The sequence below is a fragment of the Grampus griseus genome (genome assembly GCF_964374135.1).
Source record: "Grampus griseus genome assembly, chromosome: 2".
Taxonomy (NCBI): Eukaryota; Metazoa; Chordata; class Mammalia; order Artiodactyla; family Delphinidae; genus Grampus; species Grampus griseus.
This window is the reverse complement of record NC_139018.1, coordinates 31016300-31037045: the sequence shown is the minus strand read 5'-3', so window position 1 is coordinate 31037045 and position 20746 is coordinate 31016300. Positions and strand designations below refer to the sequence as shown.

Genomic DNA, 20746 nt, shown 5'->3' with positions numbered 1-20746 from the left:
TTCTGAGCGCCCTGGGGGCCTTGCCGGTCCTCGGGTGCAAAGGCAGCAGAACCCTGTGACCTCAGCCCTGAAGCAGAGCCTGGGAAAGGAGACCACCCCCAATGCCTCTTGCTTGGGAGCTTTCAGGCTCTTTGGTGAACCGTCCTCTACTCACTGTTCTCTGCTCCCCCGTTGGGTGGGAAGATGAGCCCCACATGGTTACAGTCTCAGGGCTGAGAGCCCTGCCACCTCCTTGTTTAGGTTAAATTTCCTTAAGAAACCAAGAACAGCTCTGAGTTAGATCTCCTAGGGTATTTCTCTGTGCTGAGTGCTTCACCAGGAAGAAAGTTAAACAGAGTACTGAGCTGATAGCAAATACATGGGACTGATTCCCCAGCCTCAGCCATGGAAGGGACTTGAGGGGTTGCACCTTGGGGCCTCTCGTGCTGCCACAACTCAGATCTGCATCTTCTAGAATTCTTTGCACAACAGCAAAGGACTGTTGCTGTTGTGAGGACTTTCTTTACTCCCACCCTCATGCCCTGAGCAAGGCAGATGTTTACTTCCAGCACTAGAAGAAGGAGGGGGTGAGGGCAGAGATGGGGGGAATGCTAACCATAGCTAACCTAAGTCAGATCACCAGGCTGGCCGCTAGCCAGACTCTGAATCGCCCTCTGCAGATAGCATAGGCAAAAAGCTGGGTCTCTGCGCCCTGCTCTCTAGGTTAAAGTTCTGATTCAAGGCTCAGTCACTCCCCCTTTGATGCTATTATCAATCATCCCTTTGCAGAGGAGGTGACTTGTTTAGACAACAAAAGGAACTTGAGATGGATCCTTACCTAGGGGTTCTCAGAACTGAAGGAGGTTCATTAATTTCTCTCCACCTCAGTTTCTTCATTCAAAAGAGTAGGCATATTTATGCAGGATTTTTTTTTACTTAGAAATAATATATACCTGGCACAATGCTTGGAAACTGCTACCCCCTTAAGAAAGGGTTGCTACTGCTATTACTGTTATCCCTGCCTCAGGGTATGTGTTATTGATCTGAGCTGTGAGTTTGAGAGCTAAGATTGTGTGCATGGCTGACGGCAATGACAGTGCCTGACACAGGAGGTGTGCAATCAATGACTAAGTCTGGAATTTTAGCATGGGACATCAGCCCCACCAGGAAATAAGAGTCTACATGCAATTACCTGCTCTATTTCCTGGGTTGGTAGTTCTCAAATTCTTTGTGTTCTGGGCACATCTGATGGGACTGATACATTCAGACAGCTGTGAGTCAGCGGTAATTGCCACTCAATCCCTGCTATGGAAGAACGATGTCTCCCAATATCTATGAAAGCAACCACTGTGGTCCCACCATGTATTTGGATGCCCTTTGTCATTGTGGTTGGGGGGTAGAATGTTTACTGCCCTGACCTCCCCAACTAACGTACACAAGAAGAATTCTCACATATACACTTAACCACTGTATTTCTTGGCCACTGGTTTGATAAAACACACCTTCTACCTTTTCCCAGCATTTCAAGTTGTAGCCATGAGATGTTGGCCTGCAGGTCTCAGTCAGGCACTTCAATTGCCCTTGGAATTCCAGGATTTAGCTTTGCAGTCTCTATTTGTCAACAATCTCAAAGGTCCTTGACATATAGTCATTTGTAATTTTGCAAAGATGTCAATTTTTAGAAATTAGTTTATTATGGACTTCCCTGGTGGCGCAGTGGTTAAGAATCCACCTGCCAATGCAGGGGACACAGGTTTGAGCCCTGCTCTGGGCAGATCCGACATGCTGTGGAGCAACTAATTCTGTGCGCCACAACTACAGAGCCTGCGCTCTAGAGCCTGCGCGCCACAACTACTGAGCCCGCATGCCACAACTACTGAAGCCCACGTGCCTAGAGCCCATGCTCCACCACAAGAGAAGCCACTGCAATGAGAAGCCTGCGCACCACAATGAAGAGTAGCCCCTGCTCACTACAACTAGAGAAAGCCTGGTCACAGCAACGAAAACCCAACGCAGCCAAAAATGAATAAATAAATAATGTTAAAATAATTAAACTATTAAAAAAATTAGTTTATTATACAAGTAATATATGAGTGTATATATATATTGCAAAATGCTTATATAGTTGAGAAGTACACAAAACGTGTAGAAGTCTTCCTTTATTTGTATCAGTCAGAGTAGGCCACGTAACAAACACCCCCCAAATCTCAGTGGCTTATAGCAACAAATGTTTATTTCTTGTTCACACTACATGTTTATCACGAGTTGGCTACAAGCTCTGCTTATTGCCTTTTTCACACCAGAACCAAAGCTGATGGAAAAACCTAGCCTCTATCTGGAACACTGTCAATCTGGCAGAAAGAACAAGACAAGACAAATGAGGCCCTGACTTCTACAGCTTAGCACAAAAGTGATCAACATCTCTTTGGCCAAAGCAAGTCACATGGCCATTCCCAAGGGCAACAGTGTGGTGATATATCCTACAGAGAGGAGCGCAGCTGGGAAAGAAACTGGAAAGTTTGGTGAACAAGAAGACATCTCCCACTACCTCCTCCTAGGACAGCTTCCCTCCCAGAGGTAACTGCTCTCAGCACCTCAGTCCCCTTTCTTATGTATTTGCCTAAGAGTGTGTGTGTGTGTATGAATATATATGTATGCACATAAATGTAGAATATTCACATGTTGTTCTGCAGCTTGCTCTGTTCATTTAATCTACCTCAGAGACCTTTTCATATCAGTACATATAAGCCTACCCCACTCCTTCTAACAACTATATGGCATTTCATGCCATAATATATTTAAATTCTTGGTGTACTTTTGGATCTTTTCAAAATTTTTTTCTGTTACAAATAATGTGATATTTATCCTTATGCATATGTCTGTGCACATGTGTATTTCTGAATAATAGGTTTCTAGAAATTAATTGTTCAAATAGAGCATGTGTGCATTACCATTTCTAATAGATACCACCAATTTGCCTGGAAAAATGCCTCATCAGTGTACACAGACATCAGCAATATGCCTGATTTCCCAAATCCTCAACAACTCTTAATATTATTAAACTTTTTCTTTTTGTTGATCTGATAAATTTTTTAAATGGTTGTTCATTGTTTTAATGCATATAGTGCATTTTCTTGTTTGTTGGTGAGGTCGAGTGTCGTTTGTATTTGTTGCCTAATTTCACAGTTTTTTCTTTTGTGAGTTGTCTGTTTCCCTTCTCCACCCATTCTCTAGTGGTTGTTTATTCTTTCACATTTGAATATGTAGAATTATAGTTTTTCTCAATATTAATCCTTTGTACTACTGCTTGTGAATATGAGTATCTTTCATTTACCATCAGGAAACTTCCTAAAAGCCAGACACAGAGTGAAAATATTAACCAGTAGCCCCTTTTTTGCTAATCCATCACTACCAACCAGTTTCCTAAAACAAAGAGAAAGTCAGTAAACGTAACAAATTACTTAGTATGTCAGATGTAGAAAACATTGCTTCCTGTTGACCACACAGTGACTCTGACTTTTAACAGACATTTGCATGTGTGCAGCCACACAGCCTCTCAGCACCGTCAACATCTGACTCACATCCCTTTGTTGACATTCCGCCCTCTTCAAAACATCTGCATATGATTCTGAAATTCCTCCAGTTACATTTGGAAAGTAACTAAAGAATTCCTGCCCCCTCCACCATAAATATATTACTTTGTTTAAAATGTTATATTGAGTTTGGGAGATGCACAAATAAAGTTTTCTATATAAATCTAGTCCCTAAACATGTTACATTGGAGAGGTATGTATGCTTTATGAAATCTGAGTGTTGATAAAGAGGGATTCTACTGAGAAAAGATTGCTAGGGAGGCAGCTTGTGAGGTGTATCTTTATTTGCGTCCAGTTTGGCCATTTAGTTTTTAATTTTGTTTTTGGCTTTTTTTCCCCAACTTTACTGAGATATAGTTGGCATATAACGTTGTGTAGGTTTATGATGTACAATGTGATGACTCAATATGTAATATATTGAAAAATGTTCATCACAATCCGTCACCTCATGAAAATATCTTACATGTGTATGTGTGTGGTAAGAACATTTAAGATCTACTCTCTTAGCAGCTTTCAAGTGTACAATACAGTATTGTTACCTATAGTCACCATGCTGTACGTGAGGTCCACAGAGCTTATTCATCTTGTAACTGGAGTTTGTACCCTTTGATCAACATCTCCCCACATCCACATTTGCCCCGGCCATCACCGTCCCACTGTTTCTATGAGTTTGGCTTTTTAAGATCCTACATATAAGTGAGATCATCCAGTATTTGTCTTTCTCTGTCTGACTTATTTCACTTAGCATAATGCCCTCAAGGTCCACCCATGTTTTTGCAAATGGCAGGATTTCCTTCTTGTTTTTATGGCAGAAGAATATATATATATCATATTTTCTTTATGCATTCATCCCTCAAACAAACTTAGGTTATTTCCAACTCTTAGCTCTTGTGAGTAATGCTGCAGTGACTATGGGAGTGTGGATATCTCTTGGAGATAGTAATTTCATTTCACTTAAATATATACCCAGAAGTGGAATTGCTGGATTATAGGATAGTTCTAGATTTAATGTTTTGAGGAAACTTCATACTCTTTTCCACTGTTGCTGTGCCATTGTTTTTCATTTTGTTCATGGCATTTTTTTGATCGCACAGTTCGCCATTTTCATGTAATCAAATCTCAGTTATTTTTATTTAATATTTCTGGATTTGAAGTCTTGCTTTAAGAAGGCTTTTCCTAACTCAGGATTTCTTTTTGAAATTATCCTATATATACAGATATTTTTAAGTTGTTAGTTTTGTTTTTTGTTTAGCTCTTTAATCATAAGGAATTAATTATTGGATAAGATGTGAGGTGGGGTAGAGAAGGCTAGGCTACCTTTTCTCTGCCCTGAAGCAGGTAGCGTATCAACCCAATACCATTTATTGGGTATTTCCTTCTTTCTCCAACTGGTTTGAAATGTACCATGAATTAAATTCTCAGCATTAAAAAAAAGTATTCTGTATCTTAAGGCATCAGATTTTATGGTGGAGCTGGTATACAGGTGTGCAAATCTCAGGGAGCATGAGGTTAAATACAGCATCCATGGATCAACACAGGCATTCCCTGCACATTGTAATTATTCTCACAAACGTAAAAACTTTCTTATGTGTGACGAGCGATCCTGATAGCCAGACAACTGCTAATGATGCACGTCAAGGTGTTACTGACTTGGGTCCTTGGACTCTTTTTTTTTTTTCGGTACGCGGGCCTCTCACTGTTGTGGCCTCTCCCGTTGCAGAGCACAGGCTCCGGACGTGCAGGCTCAGCAGCCATGGCTCACGGGCCCAGCCGCTCCATGGCATGTGGGATCTTCTCAGACCCGGGCACGAACCCGTGTCCCCTGCATCGGCAGGCGGACTCTCAACCACTGCGCCACCAGGGAACACCAGGTCCTGGGACTCTTTAATCAATAGAAATTGATAACAGGCCAGACTAGGAATTCAGGCAAGGCTTTATTGGGAGTGAAAACAAGTAACAGGTTCCCTTGCTTGCTCTCCGAGGACGGCGGGCTGGTTCCTTAAATGGGGTGAGGGTAGGGGTGGATCTATGGGTCAAGCTGGAGGGGTGGCTTAAGTGATCTGCCCACCCCCTTGGTGCTGCTGTGTGCAGGGATCATGGGCAGTGCCCTGCTTTTGCTCCCCACACCTAAGAAATGGCATTTGGTTTGTGGCTTTTTTGTATCTTATTGCTCATCATTTGTCCCAACTGCGCATGCATGCAGTTCTTTTTAGTCCCTTATAGTTTCTTTGTATTTTGTTGCTGCAGGAGACATTAGTCCAGGTGTAAGCACTCCAGTAAAGGGTCCCAGGTGCCAGGTCCCAGCCTATCTCAAAGGGATCTAAGAAAGTGAAAGGCCATTACAAATAACTAGAGTCCTGTAGTAATAGAATTATTAAAGTTTTTAAGGGGTTGTTTTAATTTCTCAGTTATCCTTTAGTATGTTTTACGCAGGGCCTGTTTGGGTCTGACGGTGTTCAAGAATTCAAGGATTCAGTAGTTCTGGCCTGAGTCCCTGGACACATTCAGGTTCTACTGTGCCGTGAGCTTTCCTGGTTCTGGAGATTCTCCTGCAACTGGTACCACCTTGGGGGCGGGAGCGGGTGAGACTTTTCCAAGCGTTTCCATCCCACACGTTGTGTGAGAGAGAAGGCTGCCTTCTGTGAGTCCATTTCTCACCACCAGTGGCTTATCGTCCCATGGCAATCTGAGTGGCCCTTCTCCACACCTCAGAAATGCCTCATGCTGGTCTAATCAGAGGAGTTTAAAGGTGCTGGTGGGGGGAGTACAGGAGTGCAGGTAGTATTCAGAGGATGGTTGACATCATACGGCAGATGCTTTGAGCCTACTGTGTCCCAGGGGGTGGACTTAGATAATTAGCAGATGAGTTGACAATTGCCTAAAGAAAGAGAACAGAGTGCGGTAGGAAAGGGGAGTGAGTCAGAGGTCCGTCTCCTCTCTTTCTCTCCTCTCCCCCCACCACGTGCCCCACTGGCTCCTTCCTGTCCCAAGACAAACAGTTTCATCTACACCCTGATGGAAGATTAGATGGTAACTTAAAACAAGAGGGGCTTCCTGGGCTGAGGAGACAACACTGAAAGCTTCGTGATGAATTTGGAGAATGCCACAGCAGGTAAAGGAGTTGCTGGCTGCCAATCTGGGCCAGGGATCTCCTGGCCCTGGGCTGCCCCCCAGCCAGCCAGAAGGTGTCTTCTCATGTCTTTAGAGGGTTTCACCCCTGGAGCCCAAGCCCACTGTGCCCCAGCCAGGGTTTCTCAAACTCTTGCTACTCAGCCACCCCTTGAGGCTGGAAGCCTCAACACAGAACTCAGGAGAGGATGAGACATAGCCAGTCCCACTCCAGGCAAATGCGATTTCTCTGCCGTCTCCATCTTTACCTCTAACACTGAAGCAAGTTTGTGTTCTACGTCATGTATCTATGCTCGTTTTGATACAAAAGTTGTGTTTGCAATTTCATGCCTAACCTCCCCTCTCCCCTTTCCATCAAGTCCCAGTATAAAATCCAGTGCTTCTCTGTATTTCATGGGGTTCATTACAGTTGTAATTATGTTTGCCCATCATGTATTTGCTGTCTTTCCCACTAGAGTGTAAGCTCCAGGAGGGTGGTGGCCATGCCTGTCTGGCTTAGTGCATTCTCAGTGGCTGGCCAGTGCCTGTCTGTGGCCTTTAGCCTTGGTAGTTAGAGCCTTCTTACAATTAGGCACCTGTAGGTCAAGTGTCTGTTCTTCCTTTCACCAGAAGAAAGGCCTGATAACTCACAAAAGGGTCATTGTTCTTAAAGGGTCCAGGTGAGAGGAGCCAGCCGTCATTGCTGGGCCCCAGCCCTATCACAATTCCTGGCCCCTCCCAATGAAAGTGAGACAGTGACATCATCTCAGAATATATACAAAGAACAGCCTTTCTGTAAATCTCTCTATGGAGAATTACTTTAAGCTCATTCCTACTGTATTAGGTGCATAATATCATAACCCAGAGTTTCCCAGATTTAGTTCAAGGGCATAGATGATTTGGTTAGGTATAAGATTTTTAGAAATTTTCTTGTCCAAGAAGAATTTGAAGCATGTCTTGCTGATGGTAGGAAATCAACTCAGTTTGGGAGAGGAGCTGATTTTTCAAATAAGTGATTATAGATCATACCAACCTCCCTCACCTATGGGTCTAGTTCTCCCATCTCTTACATGGATTTTCTGTAACAACCCTTATCATTATCATTCTTGATATCCACAGAGCACTGTTCAAAAGATTTATTGGTTAAAAAATGCAAATTCCATAAAACAGCAAAGTGCTGGCTCCAAGTTTCACGTAAAGGTGTGCTTAAACAAATGAGTCCACATTTGAAGACAATGCTAAAGAAAAGTAGTAAGAAATCTGAATTGTGGGATAGTTATTTTTACCATAATTCCGTACATTTATTGAATATACATTGTGTCAGATATTAACTGAGTTCTTTGCATGAATTGGCTTGTTTAATTCTCACAGAAACCATTTGATATAGGGAGAATTTTATTCCCATTTCATAGATGAGGAAACTGTTACTTGGGAGGGAGTACGTAACTTTCCCAAGATCAGGCCTAGGGGGGAACTGGGCCAGAGCTCTGGTGCTGCTTTATACCGTTCTGTGGCCCATTCTCTCACCACTGGACGTGAATAAGTGTTACCGAATCAGGTCTGGCTGCTCGCCGCTCGAAAATCAATACCCGAGAAAGAGATGTTGGTAGAAAGGAAAGTTGCTTTTAATCAGAATGCTCGCAATCTGGGGAGATGGTGGACTCAGTGTCCTAGAAAAGCATCTCCAAAGATTCTGCTCGGCCACGAAAGTTTTTAAAGGGAAAAAGGGAAGTAATCTCCGTTCATCGTTGAGATAGGCGATCAGAGTCGTTGCCATCCCCCACTGCCTGCAGGCTTGTCGACTTCTTGTGATTTTTCTTTCTGTGCTATCTTGTTCACACAGTTTGTTCCGCAGGATTACTGAAGGGGAAACTAGGGAAGAGATCTGGTCATCTGACAATTACTTATTCTTCATTTCTATTTCTTTGATCTACAGAAAGAACCAACAAATTAGGCAAGGTATTGGGTGATCAAAAGATTTGAAAGGGGTGCTAGGGCCGGAGATGAGTGGAGCATGGGGGTGCCTGGTTTAAGGTTAGTGACAAGACAAAAGGATGCCTCCTGCAGAGAGCTCTTTCCTGTCAAAAGCTGCTCACACAAGCAGTAGACGTCTGTGAAAAAGAAAAAGAAAGAAACTTTCACCACTTTAAGTGCTGGTTAGCTGTGTTGCTCAATCCGGGGCCTTACAGGTTTGTTTCAGTGAACAAATTCATAATGATCCTTTGTAATGGCTCATTGGTTCATTCATTTTTTTAGGTGATGGAGAATCTGTTAAACGTTGCCTCTTCCCCCAAACCTCATTACAGTCTCACAAAAACAATGTTCATAAGTGAGTTTGGCCCATTTCTAAATTGCTTCAAGATCCAAATTTCCGTTTGACCCGCCATCAAGCAGGAAGTCCTGACTAGTGGTGCACTTTTGAACAATATGTTGACATTTAAAGTCCCTGTTTGAGTTCCTGCTCCAGGCATTATCTCATTGCATGCACTATCTCATTTTATTCTTACAGTCACCCTCTTGGTCCCATTTTTCAGACAAGGAAACTGAGGCTCAGAGTGGATGAGCCCCAGGTCACACAGCTAGTGGACTAAGGATCTAGGTTGATCGCAGGGCTGACATCACAGTCTGAGCTTTTAACCCCTATTCTTTAGTACCTTTTCAGTGAGTGCCAGGGAGTCTGGAGATAGAGGCTGTAGTAGTTCAGGAAGATTCCACGGAGGAAGTGGAAGATGAGTTGGATTTTGAGGATTGCATTGGAAATATGAGCATTGCATTGGGGAGGGAGTAAGGCAGAAAAACAAACAGAGCAGGCTCCCTTGCTTCTGTAGAGAAGGTGAGTTAGACCATTTTGTGGTTGACATTGCCAGTTAATTTTCAATTCAACACCTGCCTTGCCATTTGAACTTAATCTTATTATAGCAGATCTCTTTGCATGCCTTTTGTTTGTGCAGGTTTTACACACTGGGGGTTTTTAAGTCAATCAATGAGCATCTGTGCTGAAAGGAATTATTTTTGTGTGCATAAAAATAATTGGTCCAATTCCTCTGTGAACCAACAAGTAAAACCTATCTAATTCCTGTCTTAGAGGTAAAGAGTGATGCAGAATAGGAAGAAAAGCCTTTACCTACCTACCTCTCTTCTGTTTCTAGTCCATTCCATGATTTCCAGGAAAATGAATTTGTACTGTTTGGAGGAAAGGCTGAGGTCAGCATAACTAGCCTGAATTTAGCATACAGACAGTGTCCTTGACAGTCACGCTCAATGTGCATAAATGTGCAAGGTATTCCGATAGCAGAGAGAGAACCAGCCGAGAAAGAGATTTGAGCTTTAATTTCCCACACATGACATCCAGATATACCACTGTCCTTTCCTTAAATTCTGTTTTGTACCATCCCACCATGAGAGTGTCTCATATAAAATATTCTTTCTCAAATATCCGGACTTCATTTCCAAGTCATTTAATTTTCCCCAGGTTGTTGACTCTGTGTCCTTGTCTTTAAATCATCTACTTCTTTCACCATTTCCATCTTTCTTATCTTTTTTGCAGAAAGTAATTTTTCCAAAGACATATTTCAAGGCATAGAAGGGGGAAATTACTTCACTTTTACTTAGCATCTCCCGAAACTTTCTTTGTTTCAGGGAAAGCTGGAATCAAGTGACTTTCTCCTTTGTCTATCTGAGCAACGCAGTTTCTCCATCTCTGTATAAAGGTAAGCACCACTGGTGGCAGCCATCTAGCCATTGCTGGGTGGGACCAAACCTACTCTCAGCTCCAGAAGATAGCCCTGATTGGTCTCCGCTACTGGAAGTCCAATTGTCATGGTCACAAGGTTTGGTTCAGGGATGAGCCAGTCAGTGCAAAGCTTTGAGCTGCTGTTGGTTGATTGTGAGAGACAAACTCTCCTGTCACGCGAGAACAAGAGAGCGTGAAATTCTTCTGCAGTCACCAGGAAGTTAGCCCTAGGAGGCAACGAACATTGGGTATAAAAAAGAAGAGAGGTAGGGCTTCCCTGGTGGCGCAGTGGTTGAGCGTCCGCCTGCCAATGCCGGGGACGCGGGTTCATGCCCCGGTCCGGGAAGATCCCACATGCCGCGGAGCGGCTGGGCCCGTGAGCCATGGCCGCTGAGCCTGCGCGTCTGGAGCCTGTGCTCCGCAACGGGAGAGGCCACAACAGTGAGAGGCCCGCGTACCGCAAAAAAAAAAAAAAAGAAGAGAGGTAGAAAGAAACTGAGTCTTCACATCATTGTAGCCGTCAGTACAGTCCATTTACCTCTATGCTCCCAGTTAGCCGATAAATCCCTTCTTGTTTGTGAATTCCAATTAGGTTTTCTGTTACTTGCAGCCAAAACCCTTTTATCTGATACACCCGACTACTGGGCAGTGGAACTAAAACACAATATGACACCTCAAAATGCAGTTTATCCAGTCTAGCCATCTAACAATAGAGTACTGGATAATTAAATTGCATTCGATGATGATATATTAGCCAGGACAGACTAGGCTGTTATGAATAGAAATGACAGTCACATAACAATGGGAAACAAGTGTTCCTCGTCAGCAGCTGGCTTTCTTCTGCATGGTTTCATTGGTTTTTCAGGAACCTAGGTTCCTTCCATCTTTTGGCTCCCCCGTCGCTTAGGGCCTTGTCATCACCCTTATCAAGCTGGAGGAAGGGAAAGGAGGATGAGGTGGGCACCACTGCTTTTTAAAAGCCTTGGCCTAGGGCTTCCCCGGTGGCACAGTGGTTGAGAGTCCACCTGCCGATGCAGGGGACACGGGTTCGTGCCCTGGTCCGGGAGGATCCCACATGCTGCAGAGCGGCTGGGCCCGTGAGCCATGGCCACTGAGCCTGCGCGTCCGGAGCCTGTGCTCCGCAACGGGAGAGACCACAGCAGTGAGAGGCCCGTGTACCACAGACACACAAAAAAAAGCCTTGGCCTAGAAATGGGACAAACTCTTTACACCCTCCCTTGGCGTAAACTAGTCACATGGGCACATCTAACTGCAAAGGAACCCAGGAAGAGGAAGTGGATTTTTGGTAACTAGTTCCTAGTCTTGGCCTGGATAGAATACTTCAGGAGACTCTTAAATACATGGGAAAATGCCAACAGAGCATTGTGCATAGTATGAGCCCAGGTTTTCTAAGGTCCCAATCTCTAAGGTTCTAAGGTCCCACATAGCGTAAGCTATGTCTCTTTCTGTTCCAGCCCTGTGGCAAGGCTCTGCGTTTGTTTTTTTCCAGCCATGTTGGTACATTCATGATGTTCTCTATAGCAAACCCACCCCACCATCCCCTGATGAGCAATATGGATGTCACTGAAGTTCTTGGAGGAAGACAGAAATGTAATCAGATTCCTCCATGGATATCTGTTCTTTGCTCCAAAATTCTCTTCCCTTGTAGCACACTCACCTCACTTGTTCCTCTTCTCGGCCACATGCTTCCCTTTCGCCATCTCCAGCCCCTAAAAGCGTCCTCATTGAGCAGTTGGCTCTTGCCCTTTGTTATATGTCCACTCAGCAAAGCAAAAACCTGATATTAAGCCTAAAACCAAACAAGATATTTTTACCTCCAGCATACCCCTCAGGGAACTTAGCAGATCATTCCCTGAACAAAAAAGGTCTCTTCTTGGGGCAGGGCTAGGTGGGGAGTTGCTAAATAAGGAAATGAATTTTTGCCATAAAAATTCATTTACATAGAAAGAAAGACTGGAAGGATGTTAACAGTGTTTATCTCTAGGTAACTGGATTGCAAGTGGTTTTTTCCTCTTGCGTGTTCCTGTACTTTAATTTCTGTTTCCCGATTTTTCAAATTTTCTAAAGTACATGATGTAGTTCTTTAATCTGAAAGAAAAAAAGTAAAGGAAATTGTCTTTTGCTCAATTTTACTTATCAGTAGGGAAATGCCAATCAAAACCACAATGAGATACCACTTCATACCCATTAGGAGGGCAATTATGGAAAAAAAAAAGACAACAGAAAATAACAAGTGTTGGCAAGGATGCAGAGAAATTAGAACCCTTGTGCATGTTGGTGGCAATGTAAAATGGTGCTGCCACTCTGGAAAACAGTATGGTGGTTTCTCAAAAAATTAAATATAGGAATATCATATGATCCAGCAATTCCACTTCTGGGTTTATACCCCAAAGAACTGAAAGCAGGGGCTTGAAGAGATAATTGTACAGCCATGTTCATAGCAGCATTATTCACAATATCCAAGAGATGAAAGCAACCCACGTGTCCATCAACGAATGAATAAATGAAATGTGGCATATACGTATGATGAAATATTATTCAGCTTTAAAAGGAAGGAAATTCTGACACACGCACACGGATGAACCTTGAGGAATTATGCCAAGAGAAATAAGGAGTCACAAAAAGACAAATATTGTATAATTCCACTTATATGAGTACGTATAGTGGTCAAATTCACAGAGACAGAAAGTAATATGGTGGTTGCCAGGGCTAGGGGAAGCAGGGATGGGGTGTTAGTGTTTAATGGGTAGAGAGTTTTAGATGGGAAAGGTGAAAATGTTCTAGAGATCGATAGTGGTGATGGTTGCCCAACAATGTAAATGTACTTAATGCCAATGAACTGTACACTTAAAAATGGTTAACATGGTAAATTTTATGTTATGTGTATTTTTCATAATTTTTTTAAAAAAAGAATTTATCTTTCCATAGACAATTTTACAAGAATTTTTGACTTGGATAGCTTGTGATCTCTTTTGAAAACCAGATATTTCCCTAGTTTGGGCTTTCCACCTACACAGTATGCCTTTTTATATGAATTTGTAAAAAAGAAGAAATACTCGTTTTACCAGTATTACATAAGGCTCAGGGGTTTAATAAGATATGGCTTCTCTTCTCCAAGGATTTGCCATCTAATAAGTGGGAAAGACAGGTAAACAATTAACTACAATCCGCAGGGAAATGCAATAGTGGCCAAGTGTAGAGATACAAGCAGTGAATTCTGCCTGGGTAGTTAAAGAGGCTTTTCAGAGAAAGAGGTGTTTAAACTGGACTTGGAAAAACCCTTGCGAATTTACTAATGAAAAAGATGGGATGAACATGGAGGGCACACTGGAAAGTGACATAGAGACGGGGGACAGCACTGGGACAGGAGGAAATCAGTGACCCCAGGCTTAGGGCATCACGGGACCCTGAACACACCTGGCTGAATGCCAGCAGGGGGGCAAGCTCAGGCCTGGACGTGGCAGCGTTGTCTTTCCTGGGGAGATGACTCAGGATGTGGGCTGAACTCAGAAAGCAAAGTCCAAGCCAGCCATGTGTCAGGACCAGAGCTGAGACCTTGGCTGGCTCGGTGGTGTGATTCTGGAGGGACATGGAGCATGCTGGAGCTTCCTGTGTAAACAGGGGAATGGCTCCCTGCATGTTGGTGCCTGATTGCGTGCAGCTGTTGGTTTTGCAGTCTGACAAGGAATGGAGTAGAAGTGCTTTTCATTAACTGCAAAAGCTTATGTAACGTTTCTTGTCGGCATCTTGGACTTGGCCATTCTGCAACGCGTCTCCCCCCCGTACCCACACACATGGACTTGCGTGGGGCAGTGGAGTGCAAATGGCGCACAGCTGTACAACCAGTGCCTTGGCCCCGGCAGGGGGAGAACAGAGCGTGCTGGTGTGCTGGAAATCCGTGGGTGCTGTGTCAGTCATTCTGAGTCGTGGGATTGGTGGGGGGGAATCAGCTTGCGAGGAGGAGACAGAGGGCGTGTAGAATTACACATCTTGGACCTGGAAGGTCATCAAGATCAACTCATTCACCGGTTTATTGTCAATCGGTGTGGGTCACTCTTGTCACTGCAGCTGTCTCTGCTGTTTGAATCTTCTGCCATGTGCTGGTCCCTGCCTTCTGTTGGGCACTTCTATTTCCGGCAACCACAAAGATGGCCTTTACGGCTCCTCTCTGCATCCCCAGGCTTCCCTAAGAGGAACTTTAACCCTGCTCCCAAGGCCACAGAAGTGTCCAGGATCCATGAGCGTCCACAGCCAAGTCTCATCTGGCCACGGCAGGAGCACAAAGTATAGGGGACGGGCCATGTGGAGAATCCTACAAATGTACCCCATCTCATTTTCCAAATTCCCAGGATTCTATCACCTACTTGGGGTCAGACCTTGACTCTCTTACCCAAACAGCACCTAAACCTCTACCCTCTTCCCTTCTTGGAAGCCTCCTTAATTCCCCAGGTGGGCCTGACTCACGAAGAGCTGGAAATTCCCTGCCTGGGGTCAGGTTACCCAGGTCTGGGAACACAAAGCCCTGGCTGCCTTTCCTGGAAGGGAAAGGGGGAAATTATCTTTCCATCGTGTTCGCTGATAGGTCAGAATAGCACAAAAGATAAGCTATGATTAATTTCTCAGTATCTCACCTTGTTACACATGGATGGTCTCATTCACCTGAACACCTGGAGACAGGTGAGCTGGGCTCACTCATCTGATACCATAATGTCAAGTGGAGCCGTTGGCCCTACCACCTGGTAGTCTGTTCATGGATCTTTCTTGACTCCCCAAGATGTAACTCCTGGACACTTCCGGGTGGGCCTCTGATTGCTCCTTCATTTCCTTTAATTTACACTCACAGCTGCTCCTAGGTGACACCTCCCATCTCATCCCAGCTCTGCCTCCTGTTCACTCCTAGACATTCTCCTGCATCCTTAGGCACAAAGCCCCAGGGAACCTGATCTGATTTTAGGGCAGAGCCCCACTGATATAGCAGGACCTAACCCTAGCAAAGCAGTGACTGAGGGTTGGGAATCTAAGGTATGAACCCTCCTTACTTTCATACAATTCTAAAACTACTTTTGAACTAGGAATCCTGGCACTGCTGACCCAGAGGAGTACTGCCATTTGTGACGAGCCAGCTGTCCCCAGGCCCAGGTCAAGAAGCCCTGGGATCGAATGGCCTGAACTCCGCTAAATGGACAAGGCCCTTCTTTTCCGGAATTTGAAATGATTAAGTGGCTCAATGAAGGCACTTTGTTCACTGAAGGAAGGGCCTTGTTGGTTGGCTTTCTCTAGAGTGTTCTTTAAGGACGTTTCCCACCTTCCAGATTCTATATATTTGATTTTCCATCTTGTCTGGGTTCCTCGGAAAGCTGGAGCCTTCCCTCTGATGTCCAAATGCAGGGCATCGACAAGCTCTTTACGCTGGAAGATGTGCTAACATCGGGGCCACTCCTTAGGCATCCTTTTCCAGCCCCTCCCAACAATCTCTGAGCCTGAGCTCCACTTCACGTCTGGCGTCTGGGATGTATGTCCGCATGTTTAAAGCGTCTTCTTCTGCATGTCAGCTCCTGCCCTCCTTTCCCAGGTCTGCAAACTACGTCCTTTTACTTCCTCCTGGCTGTAGCCCCCAAAGCTGGAGGGCATGTCACCGTGGCCTGCTGCAGCAGCCTATGTGTACGAGCAGATATAGCATCCAACGATCTGATTTATGTTTTCCAGATTTACCGCATCGCTCGCATACCCAGGCCGGCTGATATTTTAGGAACGTGAATCAGAGTGTCTGGCATGGCTCCCTCTGCAGCCGAGCTCCGGCTGCAGGCATAATGAAGTTGGGAGGGGGGAAGAACTCTACTTATCGGGGAGGAAATGTGTGTCAGTAACAAGTCTGCCTGGCAACAGCACTAGGAGAGATCCCAGGCCCCAAGATCAGAGCCAGCATCTCCACACTGGTGGAGAAGCGTCACGCTGCACAATTTTCCTCCTTGGAAAATTGACTACCCTCTTTTTAAAAAAAAAAAAGGCAAATAAGTGTTTTGTACGTGCATTCTCCAAAAGATATCCCCCTAACTTGCCATCAAACAGGGAGACTGCAATAAACTGAAATGTCACCGGGCTGGGTCTGTCCACGGAGATGTTATACGTGAATAATAAGAGACGAGTTTCTGCAATGCAGTAAGAGGCAGGAAGATGAAGCCGAAAGAAACAGAGCTAACTGACTCTCTGCAACTCAGTGTAGGACTCTGCTTAGGGAGTAGGGCTCAAGACTAGGGAGGAAATATTCCTCTATTTTTTCCTAAGCTTCTTGGCATGTGCTGCTAAATATAGAGTTTCCTATTTCTCAAGGAGTCTATTCAGAATGCGGGAGAAAGTGGAACAAGGACTGATCTAGACATCTGCACATGTGGGGCTACGACAAGAGCAGTGGTTCTTTTTCACCTCTGGATGCCAATGCCTAGAGCAACAATAGACACCAGGTAGCAGCCTCATACAGGTGTGTTGAGCCAAACCTGGACCTGGCTCTCTTTGTACTTTGAGTGCCCCTGAGTGTATCTCTTTACCCTTCCAGGCATCCTTTTTACCATCTGGAGAATGAACCGATGATCTCTTAGGGATTGTCCCAGGTCCCACATTCTAGGGTCTCATGGTCAAAAGTGGTCTTACGGGCTTCTCTGGTGGCGCAGTGGTTGAGAGTCCGCCTGCCGATGCAGGGGACGTGGGTTCGTGCCCTGGTCCAGGAAGATCCCGCATGCCGCGGAGCGGCTGGGCCTGTGGACCGTGGCCGCTGGGCCTGCATGTCCGGAGCCTGTGCTTTGCGACAGGAGAGGCCACAGAAGTGAGACCCGCGTACCGCCAAAAAAAAAAAAAAAAAAAAAAAAAAAGTGGTCTTACAATTTTTAAAAAGCAGGGAATTAAAAATGTTCCCATAAGTGTTTATATCTCAAATGCCTGATCTTCAGGTTCTGCTTTATTATCACAGTGTGTGCACACAACTCTTCAGACTTGAATGTTCCCATGAATACATCATTCAGTGGTATCTGGGATACATTTACATTTTTAGCATCAGTGTAATTCTATTTGGTTTTATGCCACGGGAAGTTCAATCCTGATTCAATTACGGGGTTTCACAAAATGAGTTTTTAAAAAGGGAAGACAATGCATTGCACATGTTATAACATTGTACTTTGCATTGTTATCCAATCAGGCATGTTGGGGGTGGCTCATGCTTTGGTCCAAGAATTTAGCAATCTGTAAAGTTGAATATTTTACTATCTTATTTGGAAACATGGAATTTAAGAGCTGGAACGGACCTTCGAGGTGGGCAGGCATCACCTACTAAAATAAGGGCAGGAAACTTTGTGTACACTTTTGCATACCTCTCACCTCCTAATGTAGCTTTCATATTGTTGGCTTGAAAAACTGAACAGAAAAAGCCTTGATTGCTAAACCTGGGAACGAGGAGGGCTTTGGGAGCATCAAACAGACCAGCATGCAATCTGAGAGCGCTTCCCTTTCTATCAAAAACAGCCATAGTAAGATTGCAATTCCTGTCTGTCAGAGAAGGGGCAGAGGTAACCGTGCAGAACTGCACAGAGGGAGAATTCTTCCCAGGTAACAGCTGCAGCTGACTTTTTCCATAAAGTACACACTGAAAAGAAGCAACCCTCCGTGGAAATAGAGTTGAAGTCAACTCAGACTTAACAGGGGGAACATTGAGTCAGTTCAGCACGAATGAGGAGTTATAGCAGTTGGTTAAAACCTCTGGTCTGAGTAAGCAGACATGGTAACTGTAAAACCCAGAAGGGAAATTCAAACCAAAAAGGGTGAGAAGCAAAAGTCCTGAGATCACCCAAGTGAGGTATGAGATGAGAGGGGAAATCACGGGGACATTTTCCTAAGTCCTACTGAGGCCATGTAGTTGCAGGGAGACTCCTAGTCTTAACCAGTGAGAAGTGTAAGCTGTAATGCAGAAGGCAGGACTCACGGTCAAGCCTGAAGACGAGGGGAAGTTGAATACTGGAGACTGAAAAAAGAAGTCAAAGGCAAGCTGGAAGAATTGAGGGAAGGGAAGGGTCAAAGCAGCAAACTCAGAGCAAAGACAGTGAGTCTTGGTGGCACAGTGGTTGAGAGTCCGCCTGCTGATGCAGGGGACACAGGTTCGTGCCCCGGTCCGGGAAGATCCCACATGCCGCGGAGCGGCTGGGCCCATGAGCTATGGCCGCTGAGCCTGCGCGTCCGGAGCCTGTGCTCCGCAACGGGAGAGGCCACAACAGTGAGAGGCCCACGTAAGGCAAAAAACAAACAAACAAAAAAACAAAAAAAAAAGACAGTGAGTCTTAAATTTCTGGAGTTCTTTTATATGATGCTTGATCCATGGCTAGGGTGACCATTTAGAGGAACTACATAGAGGTTTGGACAAATAAGAGGACCCAAACTGGATCATGACAAAATTACTTCCTTTAGACAATGTCCTTAAATATTAGAAGTTAATACCAGAACCACAATCTATATGTATCTATCTTCATTTTATTTTGGCTAGAAGCAATGTTACCCCCAAACTGGGTTCATTTTTTGGTGGGTGTCAAGCCAAGAGATAAAACGGAGCAAAAGCTCAGGAGAAGACAGTATTTATTACTTGCAGCAAGTAAGGAAAACACTGGGGAAATTTTAAGCTAAGGGTACATGCATATTCTTGAAGGGGCTTGAGCAGAGGAGAATTCAGCATTGAATTGGGGCAGAGGTTGACAGAGTCCAAGCTTTAGCTGATTGAAGTCATAAGGGTCAGAAAAGGTCAATGTCATCATTTCTTAGGTCCTGACCAGACTGGGGTCGTATTAAACAGTTACCATCCTCCACCTAGGTAGGGACCTTAGTTCCTGCAGAACTCAAAGATGTGTATCAGATGGTGATGTATATCCCGTGAGGAGGAACTAGGATTCTGTTTCATTGCTGAACTATTGTTTCTTTTTTTTTTTTTTTTCGGTACGCGGGCTTCTCACTGTTGTGGCCTCTCCCGTTCCGGAGCACAGGCTCCGGACACGCAGGCTCAGCGACCATGGCTCACGGGCCCAGCCGCTCCGCGGCATGTGGGATCTTCCTGGACCGGGGCACGAACCCGCGTCCCCTGCATCGGCAGGCGGACTCTCAACCACTGCGCCACCAGGGAAGCCCTGAACTATTGTTTCTTGACTGCTTTTCATTCCTTTGTTCCCTAAAGGTCATTAATTACTGAGACCTCCTCAAGGACAAGCATTGTGGCTAGGCTCAGATCACAAAACAGCTTCTCTTATGTCAAGAAAGCCATGACTGGTTCTCTTTCTCTGGGCACCCCCAACCCCCATCTACTAACAGTAACAGAAAATCCGGCAGAAAGGAGTTTGAACCATAAGGAACATTTATTGATTGATTGATTGATTGATTGATGTTGGGGGTAGGAGTTTTTATTAATTAATTTATTTATTTTTGCTGTGTTGGGTCTTCGTTTCTGTGCGAGGGCTTTCTCTAGTTGTGGCAAGCAGGGGTCACTCTTCATCGCGGTGTGCGGGCCTCTCACTGTTGTGGCCTCTCTTGTTGCGGAGCACAGGCTCCAGACGCGCAGGCTCAGTAGTTGTGGCTCACGGGCCTAGTTGCTCCGTGGCATGTGAGATCCTCCCAGGCCAGGGCTCGAACCCATGTCCCTTGCATTAGCAGGCAGATTCTCAACCACTGTACCACCAGGGAAGCCCAAGGAACATTTATTGTCTCATAAAACAGGAAGTTAGGTGAGATAGGGCAATTCCAGGGTTCTTCCAATCAGGGTCCCCATGCCTCCTGCAAAAACCCAATTCTTTCCACCTTTCGCCTCCCCCATCCTCAAAGTGGTGTCCTCTTAGGATGGCTCTCCTCATGGCTTCTGCAGTTTTAGGTATCCATGTAGATAACAATGTTCAAGACAGGAAAAAAAGAAAGTCCCTCCCTTGTGTAACTTCTTAACAGCAAAGAATCACTTCCCAGAAGTGCTTCTCATAATTTTTCCTCACATCTTTTCAATCATAATTGCATTACACTCCCATGCAATTGCCGAAAGCAATCTTTTGGCAAGGGAAGCTAGATAAACAGACCAGCTGAGACTGATAAAAGTTCATTCTGTGGGGCCTTCCCCTGTTGCTACTTTGGTCAGATTCTTTTTTTTTTTTTTTTGCGGTACGCGGGCCTCTCACTGTTGTGGCCTCTCCCGTCGCGGAGCACAGGCTCCGGACACACAGGCTCAGCGGCCATGGCTCACGGGCCCAGCCGCTCCGCGGCATGTGGGATCCTCCCGGACCGGGGCATGAACCCGTGTCCCCTG

General features: G+C 45.0%; 1 protein-coding gene across 8 annotated transcripts in view; it reads left to right on the top strand.

The window, feature by feature from the left end:
- Window positions 1-2490: 2490 nt before the first annotated feature.
- The window catches only part of SIPA1L1 (signal induced proliferation associated 1 like 1), a 480253-nt gene continuing 461997 nt past the window's right edge, over window positions 2491-20746 (top strand). For 7 of the 8 annotated variants that reach the window (XM_082647659.1, XM_082647657.1, XM_082647656.1 and 4 more), the window contains exon 1: window positions 10318-10390. The gene's annotated coding sequence lies outside the window, so the exon portion shown is untranslated. Of the gene's footprint in view, window positions 2557-10317; window positions 10391-20746 lie in introns of those variants that run through there. The other variant, XM_082647658.1, reaches the window with a different exon arrangement.